The sequence below is a fragment of the Oncorhynchus mykiss genome, chromosome 18, assembly GCF_057628025.1.
Source record: "Oncorhynchus mykiss isolate SJ-2025 chromosome 18, ASM5762802v1, whole genome shotgun sequence".
NCBI classification, from domain to species: Eukaryota; Metazoa; Chordata; class Actinopteri; order Salmoniformes; family Salmonidae; genus Oncorhynchus; species Oncorhynchus mykiss.
Genome location: NC_143039.1, coordinates 37,661,705 through 37,678,005, shown reverse-complemented (window position 1 = coordinate 37,678,005; position 16,301 = coordinate 37,661,705). Strand labels below are relative to the sequence as shown.

Here is a 16,301-nt window from a genome sequence, read left to right as displayed (position 1 = left end):
CCCATCAATTTAAAATGTATAGGGGACAGATTGCACTGGAAGCAAGTCTGTAACCTTAAATGGCTAAGCATTTTGCGATGTCCTTTTGGTCTGTTTTGCCCTGGGTGCACAATTATTTTTTTTCTGTAACACTACACGTCTGATTCAAATAATCCAAGCTTGATGATGAGTTGGTTATTTTACTCAGCTATGTAGAGCTAGGGCAAAAAACACGCATCCAGTGGGGGCCCCAGTGGATGCACTCTCTCCTCCCATTCTGTTCTACAATGGCACCATTTAGATGGAGGAACAGAAGTCATAGGCAGTGAAACAGGGTTTATGACAGTCTCTCCTCCCCTCTCTCCCTCCCCCTGTCTGTCTGCCTGTCTCAGTGGAGTTTTCTCTTGACCACTGCCATGTTGCCAGCTGTAATGGAGACGGATGGATGCTGGCGCTGCCTCGCCATGAGGAGCAGACGGACACCTCCCTAAATACCTGTCTGCCAACCTCCATCAGTCTCCCTCCAATGTGCACCATGATGGAGCCCACGCTCAACACCCTCGAGCCACCGAGGTGTGTATGTGTGTGTGTGTGTGTGTGTGTGTGCGTGCGTGCGTGCGTGCGTGCGAAGGATAGTGTGTAAAAGAGAGAGTGCATGTATTCTTGTGTTCGGACAGGGAGACATAATGTGGACCGTGCACAGTTGAGTGAGGGCATCTTGGGAATTTGGAGGAGATGTAGGAGTGTATGTGAGAGTATGTGTGTACTATGGAGGAATCTCAATTGCATACACCTTCCGTCCTCCCTCCTCGCCTCTTTCTCATAACCCAATGGAGGAGAAGGTCAGAGGGGTAGGTCCTCTGGCTTTCTCATCCATTGAGTTTTTAGAAGGAGGCGAGGAGAGAGGATGTGAAGAGTTTGCAATTGAGATTCTTCCTATGTGAGTGCATTCATGTGATGTGTCTATGCTTGAGAGAGAGAAATAGTGAATGACTGCCTCGCCTGGTTCACCAACTACTTCTCTGATAGAGATCAATGTGTCAAATTTTAGGGCCTGTTGTCCGGACCTCTCGCAGTCTCTATGTGGAAGCCAAAGGGTTCAATTCTCGGGCCGACTCTCTTCTCTGTATACATCAATGATGTCGCTCTTGCTGCAGGTGATTCTCTGATCCACCTCCATGCAGACAACACCAGTCTGTATACTTCAGGCCCTTCTTTGGACACTGTGTTAACTAATCTCCAGATGAGCTTCAATGCCATACAACTCTCCTTCCGTGGCCTCCAACTGCTCTTAATTTCTTGGTGACGGGGCAGTATTTTCACGTCCGGATGAAATGCATGCCCAAATTCAACTGCCTGCTACTCATCCCCAGAAGATAAGATATGCATATTATTAGTAGATGTGGATAGAAAATACTCTGAAGTCTCTAAAACTGTTTGAAACATGTCTGTGAGTATAACAGAACTTATTTAGCAGGCGAAACCCAGAGGACAAACCATTCAGATCTCTTTTGATTTGAGATCACTCTCTTTTCAATGAGTTTTCATTGGGAATCCAGATTTCTAAGGGACTTTCTTGCAGTTCCTATCGATTCCACTGGTTGTCAACAGTCTTTAGAAATTGGTTGAGGTTTTTCCTTTGTTTAACCTCTAGTGACACCCCATCCCGTGAACGGGACCGTTGTCATCATCTGACACTAATTAGCATAACGCAACGGACATAAATCTTCCTAGAAAATATTCCTATTCATGAAAATCACAAGTGAAATATATTGGAACACAGTTTAGCCTTTTGTTAATCACCCTGTCATCTCAGATTTTCAAAATATGCTTTACAGCCAAAGCTAGACAAGCATTTGTGTAAGTTTATCGATAGCCTAGCATAGCATTATGCCTTGCTAGCAGCAGGCAACCTTGTCACGAAAATCAGAAAAGCAATCCAATTAAATCGTTTACCTTTGATGAACTTCGGATATTTTCTCTCACGAGACTCCCAGGTAGATAGCCAAAGTTCATTTTTTCCCAAAATATTATTTTTGTAGGCAAAATAGCTCCGTTTGTTCTTCACGTTTGGCTGAGAAATCTACCGGAAATTGCGGTCACGACAACGCCGAAAAATATTCCAAATTAGCTCCATAATATCGACAGAAACATGGCAAACGTTGTTTATAATCAACCCTCAAGGTGTTTTTCAAATATCTATTTGATAATATATCAACCGGGACAATTGGTTTCTCAGTAGAAGCGATTGGAATAATGGCTACCTCAGTATTTTACGCAAGAATTTCTCTGGGAGCATCAGGTGACCACTTGCGCAATGAAGCCGCCTACGGGTATATTTCAACATAAATGCGTAAAACTACGACACAATGTTGTAGACACCTTGGGGAATACGTAGAAGGCGTAATCTGGTTGATAGGGCATTCACAGCTCAATAGGGACGCATCGGAACGCAGGGCTTTCAAAAGATGAGTCACTTCCGGATTGGATTTTTCTCAGGCTTTCGCCTGTAACATCCGCTCTGTTATACTCACAGACAATATATTTACAGTTTTGGAAACTTTAGAGTGTTTTCTATCCTAAGCTGTCAATTATATGCATATTCTAGCATCTTGTCCTGACAAAATATCCCGTTTAATTTGGGAACGTTATTTTTCCAAAAATGAAAATACTGCCCCCTAGTTCCAACAGGAACCTCTCTGGGATATGTGGGACGCTAGCGTCCCACCTGGCCAAAAGCCAAGGAAAATGTAGAGCTCCAAATTCAAATAAATTACTATAAAATTCAAACTTTCATTAAATCACACATGCAAGATAGCAAATTAAAGCTACACATGTTGTGAATCCAGCCAACATGTCAGATTTCAAGGCAGATTTCAAGGCTTTTCGGCGAAAGCAAACAATGCTATTATCTGAGGATAGCACCTCCGTAAACAAAGAGAGAGAAGCATATTGACACAAAATGGAGAAAAAAAAATATAATTCATGCCTTACCTTTGACGAGCTCATTTTTTTGGCACTCCAATACGTCCCATAAACATCACAAATGGTCCTTTTTTTCGATCAATTCCGTCGATATATATCCAAAATGTCCATTTATTTGGCTCGTTTGATCCAGAAAAACACTGGTTCAACTTGAGCAACGTGACTACAAAATATCTCAAAAGTGACCTGTAAACTTTGCCAAAATATTTCAAACTACTTTTGTTATTCAACTTTAGGTATTTTTTAACGTAAATAATCTAAAATTGAAGACGGGATGATCTGTGTTCAATACAGGAGTAAAACAAACTGTAGCTAGCTTTCTGGTCACGCGCCTCTATCTAACAGTACACTTCAAGTGACCCTCGTTCAAGATGGCCGTACTTCTTCATTAAATGCAAGTAACACAAAATGCATGCTCTTAAACCGATCGCTGCCCGCACCTGCCCGCCCGTCCAGCTTCACTACTCTAGACGGTTCTGACCTACAATATGTGGACAACTACAAATACCTAGCTGTCTGGCTAGACTGTAAACTCTTCTTCCAGACTCGCATTAAGCATCTCCAATCCAAAATTAAATCTAGAATCGGCTTCCTATTTCTCAACAAAGCATCCTTCACTCATGCTGCCAAACATACCCTCGTAAAACTGACCATCCTACCGATCCTCGACTTTGGCGATGTCATCTACAAAATAGCCCCCAACACTCTACTCAATAAATTGGATGCAGTGTATCACAGTGCCATCCGTTTTATCACCAACGCCTCATATACTACTCACCACTGCGACCTGTATGCTCTCGTTGGCTGGCCCTCGCTTCATACTCGTTGACAAACCCACTGGCTCCAGGTCATCTACAAGTCTTTTTTATAGGTAAAGCCCTGCCTTATCTCAGCTCACTGGTCACCATAGCAGCACCCACCCATAGCAAACGCTCCAGCAAGTATAGCTCACTGGTCACCCCCAAAGCCAATTCCTAATTTGGCCGCATTTACTTCCAGTTCTCTGCTGCCCAGGAACGAACTGCAAAAATCACTGAAGCTGGAGACACATATCTCCCTCAGTAGCTTTAAGCACCAGCTTTCAGAGCAGCTAACCGATCACGGCACCTGTACATAGCCCATCTGTACATCTTTATCTTGGCCAGGTCGCAGTTGTAAATGAGAACTCGTTCTCAACTAGCCAACCTGATTAAATAAAGGTGAAATAAAATAAATAAATAAAAACTTGGGGACTTTTGTTTAGACATGTAGCTAGGGAGCTAGCTAGTTAAACTATGAACCATAATCCCAATCCATACCGATTGTCATAGCTAGCTAAAGTTAGCCAAATAGGTTCAATGTTAGCCAGTTAGCTAGCTAACATTAGGCTATAACGAGCAATGCAAATGGCTTTCTGTGATAATATTATTACACAGATCCTACACTTAACGTCAGCTAGCTAGCTAACAGTAGGCGTTAACTTGCAATGTAAACAACTTTTTCACAAAATTAGAAACGTATAATATCTGAAACTATATCTAGAGTCTTACATGGGTGAACGCTTCACAGTAGACTCCAACTCCTTTCATGAAATAAAATGTCCTGTGTCGTTTCTGTTTTGTTTGTACAGCTTACTTGGCCTGTTGTATCAAGTCATGCTGGTTCCTTTGTCGATAGCGCGTGAAAAATTCAGGGCAGCAATGTTATTGAGAGCAGTAGCAACACATTTGCAGTTCTCCATTGCTAACACTATATCTTTGCAAAAACTACAGTAGAAAGGATTATCTACACATAACAGCTAAATATCTACACATAGCAGCTTTTATAGACAGAAGATGCTACACGGCAGATTAATCCGAAACTCATCTCTCGGCATGTCCAGCCCATTCATTAGCTCAGCAAATCGAATCAAATCAAATGTATTTATATAGCCCTTCGTACATCAGCTGATATCTCAAAGTGCTGTACAGAAACCCAGCCTAAAACCCCAAACAGCAAGCAATGCAGGTGTAGAAGCACGGTGGCTAGGAAAAATTCCCTAGAAAGGCCAAAACCTAGGAAGAAACCTAGAGAGGAACCAGGCTATGTGGGGTGGCCAGTCCTCTTCTGGCTGTGCCGGGTGGAGATTATAACAGAACATGGCCAGGATGTTCAAATGTTTATAAATGACCAGCATGGTCGAATAATAATAAGGCAGAACAGTTGAAACTGGAGCAGCAGCACGGCCAGGTGGACTGGGGACAGCAAGGAGTCATCATGTCAGGTAGTCCTGGGACATGGTCCTAGGGCTCAGGTCCTCCGAGAGAGAGAAAGAAAGAGAGAAAGAGAGAATTAGAGAAAGCACACTTAAATTCACACAGGACACCGAATAGGACAGGAGAAGTACTCCAGATATAACAAACTGACCCTAGCCCCCCGACACATAAACTACTGCAGCATAAATACTGGAGGCTGAGACAGGAGGGGTCAGGAGACACTGTGGCCCCATCCGAGGACACCCCCGGACAGGGCCAAACAGGAAGGATATAACCCCACCCACTTTGCCAAAGCACAGCCCCAACACCACTAGAAGGATATCTTCAACCACCAACTTACCATCCTGAGACAAGGCTGAGTATAGCCCACAAAGATCTCCGCCATGGCACAACCCAAGAGGGGGCGCCAACCCAGACAGGATGACCACATCAGTGAATTAACACACTCAGGTGACGCACCCCTTCCAGGGACGGCATGAGAGAGCCCCAGTAAGCCAGTGACTCAGCCCCTGTGATAGGGTTAGAGGCAGAGAATCCCAGTGGAAAGAGGGGAACCGGCCAAGCAGAGACAGCAAGGGCGGTTCGTTGCTCCAGAGCCTTTCCATTCACCTTCCCACTCCTGGGCCAGACTACACTCAATCATATGACCCACTGAAGAGATGTCTTCAGTAAAGACTTAAAGGTTGAGACCGAGTTTGCGTCTCTGACATGGGTAGGCAGACCATTCCATAAAATTGAGCTCTATAGGAGAAAGCCTTGCCTCCAGCTGTTTGCTTAGAAATTCTAGGGACAATTAGGAGGCCTGCGTCTTGTGACCACAGCGTACATGTAGGTATGTACGGCAGGACCAAATCAGAGAGATAGGTAGGAGCAAGCCCATATAATGCTTTGTAGGTTAGCAGTAAAACCTTGAAATCAGCCCTTGCTTTGACAGGAAGCCAGTGTAGGGAGGCTAGCACTGGAGTAATATGATCAATTTGTTTGGTTCTAGTCAGGATTCTAGCAGCCGTATGTAGCACTAACTGAAGTTTATTTAGTGCTTTATCCGGGTAGCCGGAAAGTAGAGCATTGCAGTAGTCTAACCTAGAAGTAACGAAAGCATGGATTCATTTTTCTGCATCATTTTTGGACAGAAAGTTTCTGATTTTTACAATTGTACGTAGATGGAAAAAAGCTGTCCTTGAAATGGTCTTGATATGTTCTTCAAAAGAGAGATCAGGGTCCAGAGTAACGCCGAGGTCCTTCACAGTGTTATTTGAGACGACTGTACAACCATTAAGATTAATTGTCAGATTCAACAGAAGATCTCTTTGTTTCTTGGGACCTAGAACAAGCATCTCTGTTTTGTCCGAATTTAAAAGTAGAAAGTTTGCAGCCATCCACTTCCTTATGTCTGAAACACATGCTTCTAGCAAGGGCAATTTTGGGGCTTCACCATGTTTAATTGAAATGTACAGCTGTGTGTCATCCGCATAGCAGTGAAAGTTAACATTATGTTTTCGAATGACATCCCCAAGAGGTAAAATATATAGTGAAAACAATAGTGGTCCTAAAACGGAACCTTGAGGAACACCGAAATTTACATTCACAGAGACAAACTGATATCTTTCCGACAGATAAGATCTAAACCAGGCCAGAACTTGTCCGTGTAGACCAATTTGGGTTTCCAATCTCTCCAAAAGAATGTGGTGATCGATGGTATCAAAAGCAGCACTAAGGTCTAGGAGCACGAGGACAGATGCAGAGCCTCGGTCCGATGCCATTAAAATGTAATTTACCACCTTCACAAATGCAGTCTCAGTGCTATGATGGGGTCTAAAACCAGACTGAAGCATTTCGTATACATTGTTTGTCTTCAGGAAGGCAGTGAGTTGCTGCGCAACAGCCTTTTCTAAAATTTTTGAGAGGAATGGAAGATTCGATATAGGCCGATAGTTTTTTATATTTTCTGGGTCAAGGTTTGGCTTTTTCAAGAGAGGCTTTATTACTGCCACAGGAAATCATGGCTAGCAGGAAGGTTCCTGTATTTTTCTGTGGCTAAACCAACTAGGCTTGTAATTGAACAAATGTTTTCATATTTACAGATGGCATCCAAGTTTGTTATTAAGTTCAAATGTTCAAAAAGGCATTTTTGCCAAAGAACGCATTTTGATTAAAAAAATTGGTAGGTCAGGTTGTCAAGGATTCCAGGGTGAGACACTTTCTAGGTGGTTAATTATTTTTAGGAAGGTACAGTAGGTAGGTATTCTTCTGCATTATGTTATGTCATAATGCAGAATATGTAATATACACCTTCCTAATATTGAGTTGCACCCCCTTAGCCCTCAGAACAGCCTCGATTCTTAAGGGCATGGACTCCACAAAGTACAGAAATCGTTCCACAGGGATTCTGGCCCATGTTGACTCCAGATAACAGAAATTACTCATCATAAACTTTGACTAAAGATACATGTTCTACATATAATTAAAGATACACTGGTTCTTAATGCAACGGCTGTGTCAGATTTTTTTAAAACATTACGAAAAAAGCCTACCATGCAATAATCTGAGACAGCGCTCAGACAAAAATATATTTCTCCGCCATGTTGGAGTCAACAGAAATACGAAATTACATCATAAATATTCCCTTACCTTTGATGATCTTTCATCAGAATGCAGTGCAAGGAGTCCTAGTTCCACAATAAATCGTTGTTTTGTTCCATAATGTCCAATACTTGTGTCCAATTAGCTGCATTTGCTAGCACTTTCAGCTCACGTGCCCAAAAGCTGACGCTAGTCCAGGACAACTCGAACGAAAACTTCAAAAAGATATATTCCATATTCCAGGTCGAATAAACTGGTCAAACTAAGTAGAGAATCAATCTTCAGGATGTTATTTTCATATATCCAATAACGTTCCAACCGGAGCATACGTTTTCATCTGCAGCCAAATGGAACGATGGTGACATCCACAGACAAATGTGCCACAGGGTAATTGCATTCTGCCAGGACAGTGACTATTTCCCCTCCCATTCGGTCAAAGTTCAGAGGCTCCATTCCACGTTCTACTGAATGAGGACATCTCGTGGAAGGCGTAGGAAGTGCTAACAGATCCATATCTTATTTGGAAGGGAAGAGGCGATGACTTAAAATTAGACACGCATTCAGAAGTTCACTTCCTGGTTGGAAGATTGCCTGCCCTATGAGTTCTGTTATACTCAGACATAATTCAAACAGTTTTAGAAACTTCAGAGTGTTTTCTATCCAATAGTAATAATAATATGCATATATTAGCAATCTAGGACAGAGTAGGATGCAGTTCACTATGGGCATGCAATTCATCCAAAGTGAAAATACTGCCCCCTATCCCCAACAAGTTTTAAGCCGGAGGAAAATGAACAGAGAAATGAAAGGGGTGAAACTTTGACAGCTGTCAGAGATAGAGGGGACACAGTGTGCAAGAAAAGAGAGAGAAAATTGAGACAGAGAGAGGGGGAAAGAGAAAGAATGTGGCAAAAGAGCACAAAATAGAGGGAATGAAAGAGAGTGAGATAGTGTCACTGAGTTATTAGACTGAAAGTCTAGGAGGTAGAGAGATGTAGAGAGAGAGAGAAAATACACAGACCAATAAAAACACTGTCTCTTCTCTGTGATAATCTTGGCATAGATGAGGCAGACAGGATGTCCCACTCTCTAGCATTCCCATTTCAGGACCGACGCCTTCTCTTATTTCTCCAGAAATGTTCAAAGGTCTGGCCTCATCACACTCAGCCACAAATGCCACCCTATTCCCTATATAGTGCACAAATGTTGACCAGAGCCTTATCAGGTTCCCTATGGGCCCTGTTCAAAGGTAATGCACTATATAGGGAATAGGGAGCCATTTGAGATGCAAATCCAGCCTCTCTGTACCCACATAGGTCCTGACATATGGGAGATGGGCGGCGGACAAGCATCTCTTTAGAAAGGAGTCAATGGAAATGAATTGAGATAGCAGTGACAGTCATGCAAACAGTAGATATTAGAGAGTACCTGGGAAATTTGGGATTCAGCTTTGTGCCTAATATGGCATGAGTTTCAGGCCACTGTATTAGGGTAAAGCTTGTGTTCAAAATAAGGCCTTATGAGATATGTATTGTCATAAAGAGTTTAATTATAACGATGGTATACACCTAGGAACTCACTTGGTGAAGGCCACAGGACAGAAAATGAGTGAATTCAACAACCATGTCACTGTTACTAACAAATACAGTCTTGGGTGGTAACTATACAATTCATTCGAAAAGGCAAGGGACACTGGGAAATCATTTTGCCGGTGTGGCTTAATGGGGGTATGCTTAATGGACCCCCCCCCCCCCCACACACACACACACACACACTCAGGGTCAGTTTGAGTGATAACTTTAACCCCCCTAAGGTTGATGTTCTTTTCCCCCTTGGGAATCAAATTAGCATAATAAAAACATCACCGTTGTCACGCCCTGACCTCAGTTCCTTTTTAATGTCTCTATTTTGGTTTGAGTGAGTTGGGGTGGGCATTCTATGTTGTTTTTCTAGGTTTTGTGTTTCTATGTTTTGGGCGGGTATGGTTCTTAATCAGGGACAGCTGCCTATCACTGTCGCTGATTGGGAATCATACTTAGGCAGCCTGTTTTGCCACCTTAGGTTGTGGGATGTTGTTTTTTGTTAGCTCTGTGTAGCCTTCAGAACGTGACATTCCTTTTGTTGTTTTGTTTAGTGTTCAGTTGAAATAACCACAATTTGTGAAATGTATACCTTCCTCGTGACAGTCCTTCTCATGGGGATAGTAAAGAAGAACTCCCTAAGAGAATACTGGAGCAGAGATCCTATGTTTGCAACTCCCTTCTTTGCCAACCTCTTTTCCCAAGACTGCTTTCTAGTTCTGCTGCTTTGACTGCATTTCATAAACAATGCTACTGCCACCCTAAATGACCCGTTATACAAAATAAGAAATGTCAACAGCTGGCAGTAAAGTGCCATGACAAACGAGACGTCCATGTCCTTTCCACTGTCCATACAGCAACCATGTCAGGCCACAGGGAAGGTGGACCCCCTGACAGGAGAGAGAAACAAACCAGACAGAGAAACATCAAACCAGACTGCGTGCTTGACTATCACCTCAAAATGGGGGCAGTGGAAAAGGCTGACGAACAGCTTTGTGGAATGCACTCAGAAAACAACCAAGTGGTATAAGATATTTTTCCATTTTTCCAGGGTAACTTCAAAATACAACATACTTCTGATGCAATTTGCATTGTTTTCCAGAACTAATAGAAGAATGTAGCTAGATACCTAAGCATTGAGTATAACAACCATAAATGTTATGAAATGAGTAACGTTGCATCGTGTGTCCGCGGTAATAAAGAATATACACAAAAATATTATGCTACAGTAGAAATGACATGCAGAAACTATTATAATGTAATACGGCACTTACTTTGATAGAAACACACATTTCCAAAGTTATTATTGGTAACAAAAACAACTTTGATTGCAATGCAGGAACAGACAGAAAATGAGCAAATGTCTGCACACTTCAACTGCACAAACAATTGGGAAGTGTTTGGGGTATTTTGTCCGGGTCAGAAATGTCTAAAAAATGTAATTGGTCCGCAAAAGTAAAGATGACTAATTTTATGTGAATGAATGGGGCGGAACACACCTCAATTGAAACTGTTATTAGAAGAAAAAAAATTAACAAGATGAAAACAGCCTATAAATAAAAACAGGCTGCGTTCTTTGGTTTGAAGGCAGCACGGATTTAATGTACTGTTACGTAACAGTTACAGATATTTGGAACTCACGCATGAAAGGGTTAGGTCATCCATATTCTCCAGTAATAGATTTGGTTCTAATACAAGGTATTAAGTGCAGTGACCAGTTAATAGGCACAAATAACATAACTATTCTCCGGGGCAGTGGGTAGCACTACCTTGGAAAATAGTTAACCTCTCTGGGATATGTGGGACGCTAGCGCCAAAAGCCAGAGAAAATGCAGAGCGCAGAGCGCCAAATTCAAATAAGTTACTATAAACATCTAATGAAATCACACATGTAAGATACCAAATTAAAGCTTCACGTGTTGTGAATCCAGCCAACATGTCAGATTTCAAAAAGGCTTTATGGCGAAAGCAAACAATGCTATTATCTGAGGATAGCACCATAGTAAACAAAGAGAGAAAACATATTTCAACCCTGCAGGCGCGACACAAAACGCATAAATAAAAATAAAAATAATTCCTTACCTTTGACAAGCTTCTTCTGTTGGCACTCCAATATGTCCCATAAACATCACAAACGGTCCTTTTGTTCAATTAACTTCTTGGTGCTACCCATCCCTTAAGCGGGATAATTGTTATCAGCAACCGCTGAATAGCATAGCGCCTCAGTCAAATAATATTACTACAAATATTCATATTCATGAAATCACAAGTGCAATATTGCAAAACACAGCTTAGCCTTTTGTTAATCCACATGTCATCTCAGATTTAGAAATTATGCTTTACAGTGAAAGCAATCCAAATGTTTGTGTAAGTTTATCGATCGCATGACAAAACATTAAGTACACTTAGCATCAGGTAGCTTGGTCACGAAAATCAGAAAAGCAATCAAATGAATTGTTTACCTTTGATGATCTTCGGATGTTTTCACTCACGAAACTCCCAGTTACACAACAAATGTTCCTTTTGTTCCATAAAGATTATTTTTACTTCCAAACTACCTCCGTTTGTTTGGCGCATTATGTTCAGAAATTCACAGGAAAGAGCGGTCACGACAACGCAGACAAACATTTTTTATAATCAATCCTCAGGTTGTTTTTAAAATATACAATCGATAATATATCAACCGCAAATGTCTTTCACAGTAGGAGAGGGAAAAACAATAGCTGTCCAAATTCTGTTGCGCGAGCAAAACTCATGTGACCACTTGACGCGATGTTATCGTTCTGGCTCATTTTTCAAAATAAAAGCCTGAAACTATGTCTGAAGACTGTTGACACCTTGGGGAACGATAGGAAAAAGATTCTGGTTGATATCCCTTTAAATGGAGCAATGGGAGGCTATGTAAACATGGAGTTTTCAAAATAGAAGCCGCTTCCTGGTTGGATTTTTCTCAGGGTTTCGCCTGCAATATCAGTTCCCCAATATCCCCAATTCAATGGAATTGCAACTCTCTGCATGCACAGTGCATTCTTTCTTCACATGTGCATGGCACTCTTCCATCACATATACTGCTGATTTTCAAGATCTTGCACACTAATGAAATTGCTACTGAGCCCACACTGTTATACTGTCTGAGCCAAGTACTACATGGTTTCTGGTAAGTTGTGATTACTACACTGTTTGGGGTGAATATATTTTACATGACATACAGGATTTTTTGTTAACTAGTAAATAGCAGCCTACAGCAAAGTGTGTTTAAATCATTTCTAAGTTGTTAACAATTTCTACCTGTTAGTTTTTGCTACCATGTTGGTTTTAGCTTGCTTGAGCCTGCTAACTGAAGAGTGTTCATTCAACTGTTTCCATACATGTTTCATTTTAAAACATTTATCTTACAAAAGTGTTGTTTAATCTAACTGCTTAGCTATTTATCTGTACAGGGAATTGTATTTCTTGTTTTTTTACTCTTTCTTTACTCTACTTACTTTATTTTTTCTAATCTTTACAGGAAAATGCCACGGGCACGACCTGATGTGTGGAGACATTTCACTGCAGCTAATGTAGAAGGAAAAGCGGTGTACATTTGCAAATACTGTGCTAAATCATATTTGAAGAAGGCAACAAAGATGCAGAATTATCTGGCCAAGTCCATAAAGTTCCCTCAGCGCTCACAACAAGCAACCTCTGACAAAAGTCCCTCTACTTCTATTCGAGGTGAAAATGATGAATCAGACACCTTATCAATAGCAACAGCTCATGGACCTCCTGGAATCAGAATTTATTTTGACTCAATGGAGGAACGCAGTCAGAGAAATGCTGATGAATGTCTTGCTCGAGCTGTGTTTGCAACTGGTTCACCTCTGATGCTCACAGGCAATGTGCATTGGAAGATAATTTTGAATGTTCTTTGTCCAGAAAACACCCCTACAACCAGACATGCTTAATCTACTCATTTACTGGATGCAGAGTTCCTCAGAGTTCTTGTTGAAGGTCAAGCAAATCATAGAGAAAGCAGACTGTATTGCAATCATCTCTGATGGGTGGTCTAATGTTCGTGGGCAAGGAATCATTAACTACATCATCTCCACCCCTCAACCAGTATTCTACAAGAGCACAGACACAAGGGACAACAGACTCACCGGTCTCTACATCGCAGATGAGCTAAAGGCAGCCATCAATGACCTTGGACCACAGAAGGTATTTTCACCAGTGACAGACAATGCTGCGAACATGAAGGCTGCTTGGTGTAAAGTGGAGGAGTCCTACCCTCACATCACACCCATTGGCTGTGCTATTCATGCATTGAATCTGCTCCTCAAGGACATCATGGCACTGAAAACAATGGATACACTCTAGAAGAGAGCCAAGGAAATGGTTAGGTTTGTGAAGGGTCATCAAGTTATAGCAGCAATCTACCTCACCAAGCAAAGTGAGAAGAATAAGAGCACCACATTGAAGCTGCCCAGCAACACCCATTGGCGTGGTGTTGTTATCGTGTCTGACAGTCTCCTGGAGGGAAAGGAGTCTCTCCAAGAAATGGCCATATCACAGTCTGCTGATATGGACAGCCACGTCAAGAGGATCCTCCTAGATGATGTATTTTTGGAGAAAGTGGTAAGCAGCCTGAAACTCCTGAAACCTATAGCAGTAGCCATTGCACGGATTGAGGGAGACAATGCCATCCCGTCTGATGTTCAGACTCTGCTTGCAGATGTAAAACAAGAAATCCGCACTGCCCTGCCCACTTCACTGTTGCTCCAAGCAGAGGAAACTGCAGTTCTGACATACATCAAAAAGCGTGAAGACTTCTGCCTGAAGCCCATACATGCCACAGCGTACATGTTGGACCCCAAGAATGCTGGAAAGAGCGTCCTGTCTTGTGCAGAGATCAACAAGGCCTATGGTGTCTCACCACCTTGGCCTGAATAAGGGCAAGGTTCTTGGCAGTCTGGCAAAATACACTTCCAAGCAAGGGCTTTGGGATGGAGATGCAGTATGGCAGTCGTGCCAACATATCTCATCAGCCACCTGGTGGAAGGGACTTTGTGGATCTGAGGCTCTTTCCCCTGTTGCCTCCATCATCCTCCAAATCCCACCAACATCAGCCGCCTCAGAGCGCAACTGGTCCTTGTTTCGGGAACACACACCAAAGCATGGAACAGGCTGACCAATACAAGGGTTGAAAAATTGGTGGCCATCGGGGCAAATTTGAGGCTTTTTGAGCCTGAGAACGAGCCATCCTCAACAAGGTTGGAAAGTGACAGTGAAGATGAGGCCTCAGAGTCTGATGTTCAAGAGGTGGATATTGAGGGGGTCCATGGAGAAGACATGGAATCCTGAGAGGAAGACAACCAAAGGTTTAGTTTCTAGACTATCATTTTACAAATGTATTTTGAAAAAGTTTTTGGGAGATACAATGGATCATTGGGGATCATTCAATATTCCCTATCGTTTGTTGTTCAGTGAAATCATCCCATGTGAAGAGTCAACTAATTTTATTAAAGTTCAATAACTAAATAGTTTTTTTTTTCTATTGGAAGGATTTAATCATTTGCAATTATGTCTACTTACTATAAGGTAAAAGGCTTCTGTTCCTGTATCAAATATTCCCCCAAATGTGCAACCGTACTTTGCGCCCATATATTCTGTAGCGAATTGAATATTTTTTAAACACACAACATAAAATGCACAAAGGCATGTAATAATGGTTGCCAAGAACAGTTCTACCGTCACATATTTTCTAAGGGGTTAATTTCTGCTTGAGTGAATACACTTTTCCCAGCCAAAACCTAACAACAACGGAGCAATTGTGCATCACCCTGTGAGACTCCTGATCATGGCTGGTTGTGATACAGCCTGGAATCGAACCAGGGACTGTAGTGACATCTCTATCACTGAGATGCAGTGTCTTAAATCACTGCGCCACACTAATTTATTTTTTCCCAGTAGAAATAGCACTGTTCTCCATGCACTGTAATTTATAAATAGATAAAAGCTATTGATAAGAGCTAGGTAAATGAGTAAACAGTTTGGATAATGGGATTGTAAATATAAAATACAAGTGTTTTAGATCTATTTTATCTTATGATCACTGGAGACAAATGTGAAACCAGTTCAATGCAGTGGTGTAATTTACTTGAGTAAAAATACTTTCAAGTACTACTTAAGTACTGTTTTTTGGTATCTGTACTTTACTCTATTATTACATTTTTTTGACAACTTTTACTTCACTACGTTCCTAAATTTTTTTTAATTTTTACTCCATACATTTTCCCTGACACCTAAAAGTACGTTTTGAATGCTTAGCAGGACAGGAACATGGTCCAAATCACATTCAAGAGAACATTCCTGGTCATCTATGCTTGAAAATCTATGGCAAGACCTGAAAACAGTTGTCTAGCAATGTTGCACAATCCAGGTGTGAAAAGACTTACCCAGAAAGACTCACAGATGTAAAAGCTGACAAAGGTGATTCTTACATGTATTGACATAGGGGGTTGAATACTTATCTAATCAAGAAATACACTATATGTATGTGGAGACCCTTTCAAATTAGTGGATTCCTAACAACACCTGTGCCAACATATCCTCCAAGCACCAACTTCTCGGGCATTAACACTTAAGTGGAAATGTCTAGGAGTAACAACAGCTCAGCCGCTGAGTGCTGAATCACAAATCATACAAATCATCTGTCCTTGCTTGCAAAACTCCAAAATGCCTCTGGAAGCAAACCAGGCAAGTCAGTTAAGAACAAATTATTCTTTACAATGACAGCATACAGCGGCCAAACCCGGACAACGCTGGGCCAATTGTGCACCACCCTACTGGTCTCCCAATCAGGGTGTCTGTAGTGACGCCTCTAGCACTGAGATGCAGTGGCTTAGACTGCAGCGCCACTCGGGAGCCCCCAACTATGGCCATGGCCGAGCGGCAGCACACA

The 16,301-nt window shown here is 41.8% G+C and overlaps 1 long non-coding RNA gene across 2 annotated transcripts in view; it reads left to right on the top strand.

Moving 5' to 3' along the window:
- The window catches only part of LOC149975494 (uncharacterized), a 113,746-nt gene extending 98,218 nt beyond the window's left edge, over positions 1-15,528 (top strand). The window contains exons 4-5 of one of the 2 annotated variants that reach the window (XR_016488451.1): positions 372-552; positions 12,870-15,528. This is a non-coding gene — a long non-coding RNA (uncharacterized LOC149975494). Of the gene's footprint in view, positions 1-371; positions 553-1,030; positions 4,560-12,869 lie in introns of those variants that run through there. The other variant, XR_016488452.1, reaches the window with a different exon arrangement.
- Positions 15,529-16,301: the final 773 nt, after the last annotated feature.